The sequence below is a fragment of the Varroa jacobsoni genome, unplaced genomic scaffold (genome assembly GCF_002532875.2).
Source record: "Varroa jacobsoni isolate VJ856 unplaced genomic scaffold, vjacob_1.0 scaffold_781, whole genome shotgun sequence".
Lineage (NCBI taxonomy): Eukaryota > Metazoa > Arthropoda > Arachnida > Mesostigmata > Varroidae > Varroa > Varroa jacobsoni.
The window spans coordinates 475,241-487,378 of record NW_019213683.1 but is presented as its reverse complement, the minus strand read 5'-3'; the positions used below and the strand labels follow the sequence as shown (position 1 = coordinate 487,378).

Here is a 12,138-nt window from a genome sequence, read left to right as displayed (position 1 = left end):
GCTGCACGAGATCACGCTATTCGACGTCAAGTTTCGCAAGACGGACTGGGATTTACATCGAAAGAGAAAATTAACGACTGTGTTGAAATACAGGACAACGATACTGCGATACGAACGCCACATAACGCCTACCGACAGTTTCTGTGTTTTGAGACAGCAAACAAGCCGACACAACAAATCTGCTGATGGGAAGAAAGTTGCAGTAAAAACAAAGATTCTATCTTCTCTAGACATTCAGCTCAGGCGACTGGAGAAGCCTACCGTCGTTGCTTCGCACAGAATAAAGGAGTTCTAGACCGTGTCCGCAGAGTTCGATGAAATTAACAATTCGCTCAACTTGGGAAAACAGGATCATGTCACGGATGTCATAGGTTAAAACTAAGTCAGTCGTTTCATGGAATCTCGTTTGATACACATTGTTGTCTGGGAGATAAGAATGATTTCTGTCGTCATGCGGAGGCCAGATGTGAGGTACTGAGCCGCCTCGAAACGTCGCTGATGCCCCGTCCGGTTTATAATGCAGCATAAGTAAAGATTAGCTGTAGCTACCGTAATTATACCGATACAGTGACCGTTCGGGGTGGCGAAGGGGAAAGGGGTTCGCGATTGTAGCCGTTACGGAGTTAGTAAAGGCGAAGCTTTTCAACGACTGATATTTTGCTGATGTAAAATGGTGCCATCATACATTTGTCATTTTATCACCTTCACTTACAGCGCGATTTTTTAAGCTGAAGGACGATAAGCAATGTGACGCGGAGTATCTAAAATGAGTGTCTGTAGGTGTATACAAATCCACACGCAGACCAATCAGGTCTTAGTCGTTAGGTCGGTGTAAAAGGCCTAAGATGCACAGACCTGTGCAATGCTTACTCATGCAGTAAATGACCTCTTAATAAACGCCACTCATTAGTTGATATTTCGAAATGTGCGCACAAAAAAGGTTACGTAGTGAATATATATAGAAGATGCCAGAGCGTAGTCTTAGAATTGAGAAAGGCGCAAGATCGCAGTTAGGTAAGAAACAGATTGATAATTAAAGCAGAAGTATGTTTTCTATGTGCAAGCCCCTTTTCTCCAAGTAAAAGCTGATGTTTTTCTTACTGTCAACTTTCGTTCTGTTGTTGGCAATAAAACCATCAATCATCGCATCTTCTCTCGAGCAGTTTAGGCCAATGCAGATAAAGGTTTCAAACTCGGGTAATGCAAGTTGCTTTCAGGCTGAAGATGACGGATCAACAAAAAGGGGTTTTTTAATTGGAAAGTAAATTTTCTATGCCTCATTACGTATTCTCTAATATAACGTATTGGCTATGATGGGTGACTGCGAAATGTTTATAATTAAAAATATTGATCTGATATCAAATTATTATCGGTCCAGTAATGACAGTGACGCAAAAAACAGAGTGATAAACAAATGAAGAACTAAACATTTCAACTTTTCAAACTTTCAAAATTTACTAGTTTAGCAAAATGCACATTTTCACTATACAATTTTTATAACCTTCGTTGTTAACAATTGTTGCTGCTTTTAAGCAGCGTTAGCGGTTAAGAGAACTTTGTTTAAGTACTATGTAACTAAACTTATCGACACTGATAATAAGTCCTTTCTAAGACCGCTACGGTCGAATTAGTGTCCGACAGCTATACATGTTAGAGGGTTGCCGCGGTCCACATACAGTTACGTAAGGGGTGTTCTGATTGGCACGATTGCTTTTGGACATTTGAGTGCTAGCTATCGTGCTGCTACTGCTTGAATTCGACGATCTGTGGTTTGATCTTATACCCCGAGGAGTCCCGCCAGAGATGAGGCACTGCCAAGCGATTTTTTGTCCAGTTGTTCCCACTCACTAGAACTCGCAAAGGCTAATCACAGTAATAAACAGGTCTGACGAGTGCTTAAACTGTAGAATGATGACGTGAGCTCAAGTTAGCTTTCCATCGATATCTGCTATATATAATGTGGATAGATCATTTGGTTAAGTGTAGTTATATGCAAGTTTAATACTTTAATAAGAGTTAAAACCTTTTCGATAATCTAATAAATATATATATATATGTATCACTCTGAAAATATCCTATCAATATCGTGGTGTACGAATACGTGGTCTACTATATAAATAATAGACGATGAGAATAGTCAAAACGGAAATACTAGCTTCACATAGCTTTCACGTTGTCTATGCTACTTGGGGACTGCATTTTGCGCCGGATCCTTTACCCGAGGCAGCACTTTTCCCACCAGGTTCGCAGCCTAAAGCATTGCTTCCTCCGCTGGGTGCGCCTTCACGACCGAAATCCCTCCTGCACGTCCAGTCTATTGCGCCTGAGCTAAAATGTCTAGAAGACGAACGGCACAAACGAAGACGAATCGCCTCATGTCTTTATTATCTTCACGAGTCCTCGTCTCGAAGGCTTAACTGGCACAAAAGGAAACTGCCAACAGAACAGGCGGTTAAGGCTTACTTTATCTGAGCAAAGATACATGACAATTACGGGGACGGGCCAAGCTTATATTTGAAATCGACCTTTAGTGCTAACACGTGGAAGCTGGATCGACTGGTCAAGGAGCGAAGCCAGACGGATTTCAGATTATCCGTGGAAATCGGCTTTCAGTTGAAAATTTTGACGAAAATTAACGCCCGAGGCGGCGTAAGCTCGTTCATGTAAAATTTCGGCAGTGCACAAGATGCTATTGTGGTGTAACTCTGATGATTCGCAATGAGCCAGTCGATATTGTTTTTTAACCATAAAACGGTACTGAGACTAATTGAGTGTTATGCCACTCCGTATGGTAGAAGCTCGTATGATTGCAGATTCTATTAGTAATAGATGAAAATATGCTAAATTATAGTGGGTTCCTTGATTAAAAAAAAAGGTTTTAAACGTGGCAGTCTTCATAACATCCCTAAAGAAACTATTGATAAGGCAGTACCAGCGCGAGCTGTTAAATATATCAGTATTAAATTAATAGCACAAATGAAATGCGAACAGTCATCTAACTAAAATATTATTCAACTATAAAAGGGGCAAATGGCTCGCTCATTGAACAGTAGAATAAATGCCTCCCAGAACACCAATGTTTAGTATAGAAAACTTTGTGTAGGATCCACATAATATCGACCCAGTTCGTTTGGGTTTGTCAAAAAATAGTAACACACGATAGGAGCAACAAAAATTTCGGCAAGCTTGACTTTCTATTCAACGTCAGGTATCCTATAGGTGTCTCCTAACGCTCCTACAATATATTGTGAAACGCTTAAAAATATTGTTCGTTTCATTGTACCATAACTTTATCAAACCAGGCTATTTATACTTTATGGATAACGTCGCACGTAGAGAATGTCGTATCGATGCCTAACTAAAAAAAAATTGTTGCTACATAAACAGTGTTAATTTGTTTATCATCACTACAATATACATCTGCTATAAATCTAGCATTATTTTATACTTTTACCCAATGTATATGCGTGATATCTATCGTTGTGCGCCTTGAACCTTTAGAACGCCTAAATGAATCTTAGTCGACATTAAATCGTAAAATATACGACAGCCTTAAGGAGTGCCCAATATTTGATTAGACCTAAACGAACGTTTGCGTTTACGTTGCTGCCTTTATAAAGATCTCTTAGCATAAATTTCGTGTGGGAATATTTGAACAGTGAACTTTTAAAGCTTTCGTTCTCTGCCCTAGGATGTTTAAGGACTCATTTGCCTTGCTTTAATCTTAGCAGTAGCCATTGCACTGCATTTTATGGCGCTCATATAGGTATAGGTGACAAAACAATCGGCTGCAGATCTTTCAATGAGATATATAGTTTTATTTTCGCCTAGCTTTGTAAAACTGAACGGTGTTAAAAATGAATATACAATTTACTGCCTGGTAAAAGACCGCTTCCTGATTTTGTCAACCAGATATCTGTGTCAAATCTATGCCATACCTTGGAAGATAAGACACGGGCAAGCCAGCTGCAAATAGAAAAGTAACTTGTAACAAGCGTGATGAGTTTTTAGCAAAGGACATTTCTGATCAATAACATTTCTTCCTGCAGACGGATAGTTGTACTTTCTAACGTGGTACATCGGATGTACAGAGGCTGGTTTTTGATAAGGAAAATCGGCCGTTTCCCATAAACAGATTCCATTCTGCGTGCGGAAAGCATGTAACATTGATTGTTGTCGTTGTGTGTGCTCGCAGGCAATGAATAGATATGTAATCGGGCGTTATTCAGCTTTGTTTTACGCAGCTCTTTATGACGACTTGCTAGTTGTATCCCGTCTGTACAAATATTGTGTTTTTCCTAGGACGACATAACCTTGTGGTATGTATTATGTTTCCCGTTGTTTCACAGTTCGTCGCAGGCCAGCCGGGCTCGGTAACTAGCTAAAGAAGAGTGGTAACATCCTGTATAATGCAATCATTGGTAGAATCTTAATGATTCCATGGATCCTAGTTTGACCAGCCCAGAACTTTAGCCAGGTGCATAAAGCCGTCGTACGTACAGTGTAAGGTAACATGTCAGACTCAGTATGCCAAGCTTTTATATATATCAGTCTTAGGAATACTACCCGATCACAGAGAATAGCTTGTCGATTTATTGATTACTAATGCGTATTTACGATGGGTAATAATGGTCGAAAGAATAAGCGCAGACTGTTTGTGCACACGCTTCTATCATACAAAGCAATACGCACACTTTCGAGCCATTCCGTATTATATGCACTGCTACATTTCAAACACCTAATGTGATTATTTAGTCTCCAGCTATTGGTTAGTAACTTACTTTAGTATATCATCATCACATAACTTAACTTAGCCGTGTGCCACACAAGATAAGATTTCTGCCCATCTTTGAAAGTGGAACATTGGACCCTTCTCCTAATCATGTATTCGTGACACTTCACGGGTTATGCCTTTCGAATTTTGTGACGTCTCAAGGACTGTGTCCGCTTCAAGTGTTCCCAGAAGATGTAGATAGATAGTGTCCATCAGAAAGGAGACCTTTCTTCAGCTATCCGCAGCAGACGGCCCCGTGAATCAGCTCTACTACGGGCGGCATTACCCGAAACACACTCGAAGCCGCCCTATGCCGCAGGAGCAGCAGGCGTCGATTGGCAGACGCAACAGCTCGTCCGGTGAGCTATGTCAGAAGCCTTCTGGGAGGATGGGATGGAGAGACAGTACTCCAGCTCTGAAGGGAACACGGGCACAGCAAAATGGGACGGAAGGTAGCTGGATTTAGTTAAACAATTTTCCAACGAAAATGTCTCTTTAATTACCAACTGCTTTGAAATGTCAATAGAGTGTCTGACATGAAATTCGGTGGCGGAAGCTGGTTTGGACTTTTGCGATAGCCTAAACAACGCAAAGCAAAAAATGTACTTGAACGTTTTGTCTTCTTTCTCCGTTATTCATACTGTAGTTAGGAAATGGTGTCAGACTACAGTAAAAAGTTGTATGTCGTCTGCTAAATTAAAATGCTGTATTTCATTTGCTTTAATAATTTTATCATGGAACGTAAGTAAGTCAGTAAGCTTTATGTGTGCATTTCACCAAATCTAGCCTGTAACAGAAGAAAAAAATCGTTGTTATAAATCATTCTTAGACCCGAATATCGACAAACCCAAGTCAAAGATATCACAATGATTCTTGCTAGCGTCTGTCAAACGCGTCTCAGATCTACACTGATTGTACATAATAGTAATAAACAGTTAAAGCAACAGTAACAGACAATACAGGACAGGTCCGGACAATAGAAGTAAGCATTTTCGTCTGTCCACTTTATTTGTTTAAAAACAACAAACTAGTCACAAGGTTTATTCTACTCTATCTATCTCTGCGACTAGCATAAGCGATATATCATACTTCACTAGTGACCCACCTCTTTATGATAACTTGTTTCAAATTCAACTGATACGGCTTGTGCCCCCTACATACACCCGTCATATACTTAGCCATGACACCATTCTTAAAGTAACTCTTATCTAAGGCTCTTCCCTCGTTAAGTTATCAAATATGTTTTTGTTTTTTTTTTGTTTTTTTTTTTGGAAATGCTCACTTAATATTTACGCTATCTACTCAAGACAAAAGCATATGACAATACTGCGCAACTATTTGTTGGTCACCCAAACCGTTTCTACAATACGCTACATATGCAGTATATAACTATATTAGAACGATTTGTTTCTCTAATATAAAGTATCTAATTGTGCATATAATTCATATAGATACGCATTCATAAGAAGGGTCGCAAAAATGGTACTAGGCAAATGAATATACGGACTCGGGTACAGACACACGGTTCCTTCCATTCTGGGAGTCAGCCGTCTGATCAAATGGCGAAACAAATTAACCTCAGTTGTTTTTATGTTGAGCATGTGTTAGTGCTTGACTCGTGCCTGCGGATCCGCTTGTTGTAGCAAAGCAACGGAGGACAAAAAACGTGAACGGTTGCGGCAATACACTCTGTTCTATGTACCAACAGGTGCACCACTGCACGCTCCAGTGGTCGAATCAAACCATTGTGACATGTCAGAAGCTAATCCATGTACTAATGCCATTTTTGATTAACATGAATAGCAACGATTAGGAAGATTTTCAGTAGCTTACTATAAACCTAGCAATGGTAGCTGCCGCTGCAAGCAATACACCTTGAGTACCGCTCTGCCACTTCACTATTTAATGCGCTTAAAACAATCCGTGACCATAATAGATTTTAGCTTGCAATTTTCGGCGAACATAAATAGTCAACCGAAAAATAGAAAACCTAAAAAATCGTTATAATACCATAAATACATCGTTCGAATCAATGGATGCGTCGTAATTTATCGATGTACCTTTCGTTTCGGAAGATACTTCTGCTACAGTGAGCGACGTCCACTACTGAACGGACATATGCTGGAATTACATCACTGACTCTGGGAAAAGCCCCCCCGCAACAGAGACTGGACACAGAGTAATCATCTCCTGTACGTTTACGCATCTACTTAGCCGTATCCTGCGTGTTCATAACTAAGTGCTTCTTTAACACAGGGAACGAAACACGTATCCGCTACAACAGACAGTAGTGTGACGCGGTCTGGGTAACTGATCTACATTTCTTTCAGTGCGCTGCCATCACCATCGTGACCATGGGGCCGCTGCCGGTTGAAATTTCAGCCTTAATAAATGCGTTCGTATGTCTATAGGCGAAAGTCCAGACAAGCGCAGCAGGACCCACGGAACAGATAGCCGAAAATCAATGGAAACAAATATTGCATATGGTACTTCACATCGGAACTGACGCTCCGCAATATTAACCTGCCGACAGGGAACCAAAGTAAGGTCATTATGCTTTAACCCTTTTTGGATAGCCCCGTAGTAATAGCCCACGGTCCAGGTCTGGGCCAGTGCAACATACAGGCAGCAGAGGCTTAAAGTCAGTCACAGGTTGAAAACCTTTTTTTAAAGCCAATTAGGTAAGGGAGTATTTCTTATGGCTGTGGAGGATCAGTGGCGCAGTTTAGTTATGAGAACTAATATCGGTTAATAATTCAGACCTCAACAAGCGGCTCGAGAATTACAAACACATTTTCTATATAGGGCATTCTGTGTATTAATTCAGCTGGGTAAAACCTAGGTTTGGTCCTGATATGTACACATACCGCTTTTTGCATCTTTCGATGTGCAAAGACCTTCTCATTCTCTAATACGTCAATTTGTTAATGTGATTCCTGTTGTTCTGATTTTTTACTCGTACAAGCACGAACATGATGGAGCGGACATAAGCCCGAATACTAACTGCAGACTAGGATTTGGCTCCACGAGTAGGAATCGGTCGACCGTCGCGACATTATAAAACTCATTTAAATCGGTTGGGTAAAAGAGTATTTTTTATAAAAAAAAAAAAAAAAAAAAGACGATATATATATATATATATATATATATATATAGCGAAGTAATGTGACTGTGATTGATAAATTAGCGCAATGTGGCCATTGCTCTAACTAGCGAAGTAGAAGTTCTACGTTTTTTTACACGTTAAATCATATTTGGCCTTAAAGATGGATGCGTTGTGCCGTAGCAGTTATCGGCTAGGATTTTAAAGTTGGTAGATGGCTTGAATATGACTCGAACAATAAACGAACGTAATTTTCGGTGTAGGCAATCTTATCACCGAACGGCACGTTAATAAATCATTTCCAGTTTGTTACATAGAACAAGCGCCATCTTCCGGACGCCTCTTAGACTAATAGAACTGACACAGTTCTGTCATGTGTTGATCATATGATCGTTGACCGGCAATTGAAAAGCATACGCGTGTTTCAGCGCCATCGCCATTTGAAAAATGCGACACAGCTGACCCGCTACTCGTGGCGCCACTCGTGGCAAAAACATCTAAGCTATCGAAACATTGCCGACAGCAAGCAAAATCGTGAATTAGAACCGATACGGCGCGAATTATCGGCTCGATAAAATGAAAAGCGATATTCTCGATCGCGTCAAAAGCCTCAGCTTGTCGTCTGCTTCAAAAAGCACACGTGAACACATAGAATTATCGATGCGGTTATTTTGCTTAATTTGCCACTTTCGCATAAGCTATAGCCTCTACTTGAGCCAACACTACTACAGATGTTTACGATACGGATTAGTAGATGATAGAATGCTTTTTGTTTACTTGGAAATGTTGCCCGTGTTAAGTGGCATTCTGTTACACATTTGTAAACAAGTTGAGAATTCATTGTTAAAATGGCAAGTTGGAAGTATATGGTTAATTACTGTCGAGGGAGTATCAATACTAATTAATCTACCGTTAGGATGCTGATATATGCTATACACATGCCTACGATATGTACATGACGTTTACGTAACTAGCAGAAGCTCTTTCAGGGAGTTATTACCCACCATAATTTCCACCATTTGATTTGACAACAACTAACAATAATAATGTGATTAAAGCCGACGAAGTGATCGATATAAATTTGGTATTATATAATTTGTTTGTTACCGATTTCGAAAATTAAATGTCTTTCTATAATCATGTGAACCATCCGTGCAATTGGATAAAATCGTTTTCGCGAAGAAGGTAGCTTGGTGGACGCCCACTACTTTGCACAGAGCCAAAGTGCGCTGTGCATTATCAAAATTATCAAGAACAGCTAACACGTTTTACATAATACCCTATGTTGAAGTCTTTGTAATGGGCTTTTCTACATTTGAGTACCTCGATATCTCTGATTGGCTAGCGAGGAAGCTGCTTTACCATTACAAGACTATGAGACCGTTAGAAGATTAAATTAACGTACCGTTTTAGCTAGATCCTGCCGTTATCGACAGTTGCATCACATAAGAACCCTGTACCATGGAACGTAGCATCACGTATTGTACTGGAACAGCCCTACATGCACGAATGGCACCGGAGAACAATAGCAATGATTTTGAATAGAACTTCGAATATCCCAATATATATGTCTATATATATACACACCTTTAATGAGTAGAAAAGCAATCCTTACTGTGTTCAATAAAATGTAGGATGCTCGAACAATACTGCACGTTCTCCTGAAATTTTCGTTTTTTTTTTGCTCGCTCAAAACACAAGTGCTGCCAGTTCGATATATATAACTACAAGCAGAATAAGAAAAACGTTACGTGTCTGCGTAATTTTTAAATCTCGGATAGATTCCATTAGGGTTGCATGATTTCTCGAACACCCTGTAGATTAGTAATGATTCTTCGCTCTTTTAAAATTACAAGAACAGATATTATTTTTGGTTAACTTTGCTCTGCGTTAAAATCATTTATGCCTTCAGTATGTGAATATTATTGAGAACGATAGTTTAGTATTATGATTATATAGTAAACAATGAATTTATGTAGAATATGGTAGAATGAGAGCCAATCGAAGCTTTTACCATGGCGTGTCCTAACCAAGCATATTGCTGCAAGAACAGTTACTGGTAACTATACGCATTAACTTAGAATACACAACTAGCTAAGTGAATGACCGTTACGACAAACGATGATGGACCATCTCATATAGTGAGAAAGAGAATGTGTTACGTTATTGATTTCTCTACATATATATCATCTAGCATGAGACAGAACCTCATATGGGTTGATAAGATGAAAAGTGAGTTGTTGGGAGACTACGGCGGAAGCTGATCAGTCATGAAGCACACGGGTGTTAGCACTCGGGTTTGGTGTATGTAAAGGTACTACATCTGTTTCCTTCAATCGAAAGAATAAAAAAAGACGTTTACATGTTTGAGCTATTACCTTTCAAGAATGACTCATTTCTTTAAACCGAAATTCGACTATGTTGATAAATGGTTATCGCAGATGATGACGGTCGGAACATAGCTCTAAAATAACTATATGATTACAATACCTGTTTGACAGTCTAGCAGCTTCATGAGTACATTGTTAATAATTAGAATTAAGAACAACTGGAGAAAGTGATAAACAGATCTTGATTTAGGCAACCAAGGTTGCATGACAACGCTTTGCCTTACACAGCAAATGTGTACGGCGGTACGAGCCCGAGAGTTTTATTCGGAGGATCTCTGTCGTTCGCCAGAGATCATCATTGCCACCAAAATTGCGACAGGAAAATTATTCAAGTTTCAATTTTATGTAGAATGCTCACAGACTTTTGTACCTTATGCTTGTACACTTATGCAATAGCTAATTTCCTGTCTAAATTACACAAAATTTAAGATAAAATAAACAGACATGTCTGTGAAAAGTAAACGAAAGTTTCCATGAACATAACGTGCTTGCCTACTTAACTTAGGGCTATGTGAAATGGCCCAGATTCGAAGTAAGTTGTAGACACACTTGGCTCGCGCTGAGGACCTGCTGTCTGAAGCAATGCTTACAGGCAATACCGGATATAAAACGCAAAGCGCTTAATTATGCGTGTTAAATTGTGCTACATTGTATTTCCTACTGAACAACCTAGTATGAACGGACATTGCCATTTATGATTGAACTGTTCGTTCTCGATCTACGAAATCAGTACAAATTGAGATAAATCGGGTAAAGTAACAACCATTTTCAAGGTAATAAAAATTCCTTCTTATTGGAATTATCATTTCGCAGCATACGCGCCCTGCTTCGGTTTCGTTGCCCACTATCTACAATCGAACAGGAATAGAGCGGAAGGACAGCCCGCCGGCTTCAGACTCGAATCATAAGTTACATCCGTTATGCTTCTGTGCCAAAGGAAAACTGGGTCTTTGTAGAACAAGCCTACGAACTTAATATGGCAAGGGAAATCGTCCGCCGCAATAGAAGTGCATCCGGACTCATGTTTAAATTATTAACTTCCAAATCCAGAGTCTACCTCCTGACGACTAAATACGCCCCTGCTCAAAGGACAGAAACGAGTCCTTATATACTAAATCAATGTGACAGAAGACCACGTTCAGAGGAGTCCGCATCCAGTTGAAAAGTACAATGATTCGAGTTATTTCTCATGTTTCATGTATTTATCTACCAATGCGGACAAGTTAGAGCACGCTTTGATCTTCTAGCCGTCTCCCAGCCTGGATTTCAACCAGTTAGGTCGCTATCCATGAGACGCGATCGACTGAGAGTCGACTCGCTCATTGTTTCTGTTAAAAAAAAAATAAATTATGTTATGATAAGGTGCGCCGGCGATCCAGGCCCCGTACTGAAACCGTAATCGACGTAAATGACAGATGCATTAAATAGGAATGTCGCTCAGGGATGTCTTCATCGGCGTATAAACAGTGATTGACAGAAACATCTGTTCTTACATAGATGCAGGTTACAAACGAGCTATACAATAATTTTTACCAATTGATTCCGATTTACACATAAGTATATAGTTTAGTAGCTATTAGTATATCCAATAAATGTGGAACTCTTTATTTCTATATACAATGGCTTATGTACGCAAATTAAAGGGGCCACCTCTTGCTCTATATCTTAAACTTGTTTGTTTTTTTTTATCTTGGGGCAGTTTTTGGTAATTCTGCCCATGCTTTCCTGTCTTACTAATCATGACGCCCTGGCTTTGCGCTTTTTAAACAAAAAGAAGAACGACCACTTGTGCATAGACGTATGAGAATAATGTATGTATTTTTCTGCGAAAATGATGCCTCTATATTTAACATGATTCGGTTGGTACAATA

The 12,138-nt window shown here is 39.6% G+C and overlaps 1 long non-coding RNA gene across 1 annotated transcript; it reads left to right on the top strand.

Moving 5' to 3' along the window:
- The first annotated feature begins 6,088 nt into the window (after positions 1-6,088).
- LOC147753053 (uncharacterized) lies at positions 6,089-11,887 on the top strand. Its single transcript, XR_015312396.1, has 2 exons — positions 6,089-9,936; positions 11,081-11,887. It is a non-coding gene; the product is annotated as an uncharacterized LOC147753053 (long non-coding RNA).
- The last annotated feature ends 251 nt before the right edge of the window (positions 11,888-12,138 follow it).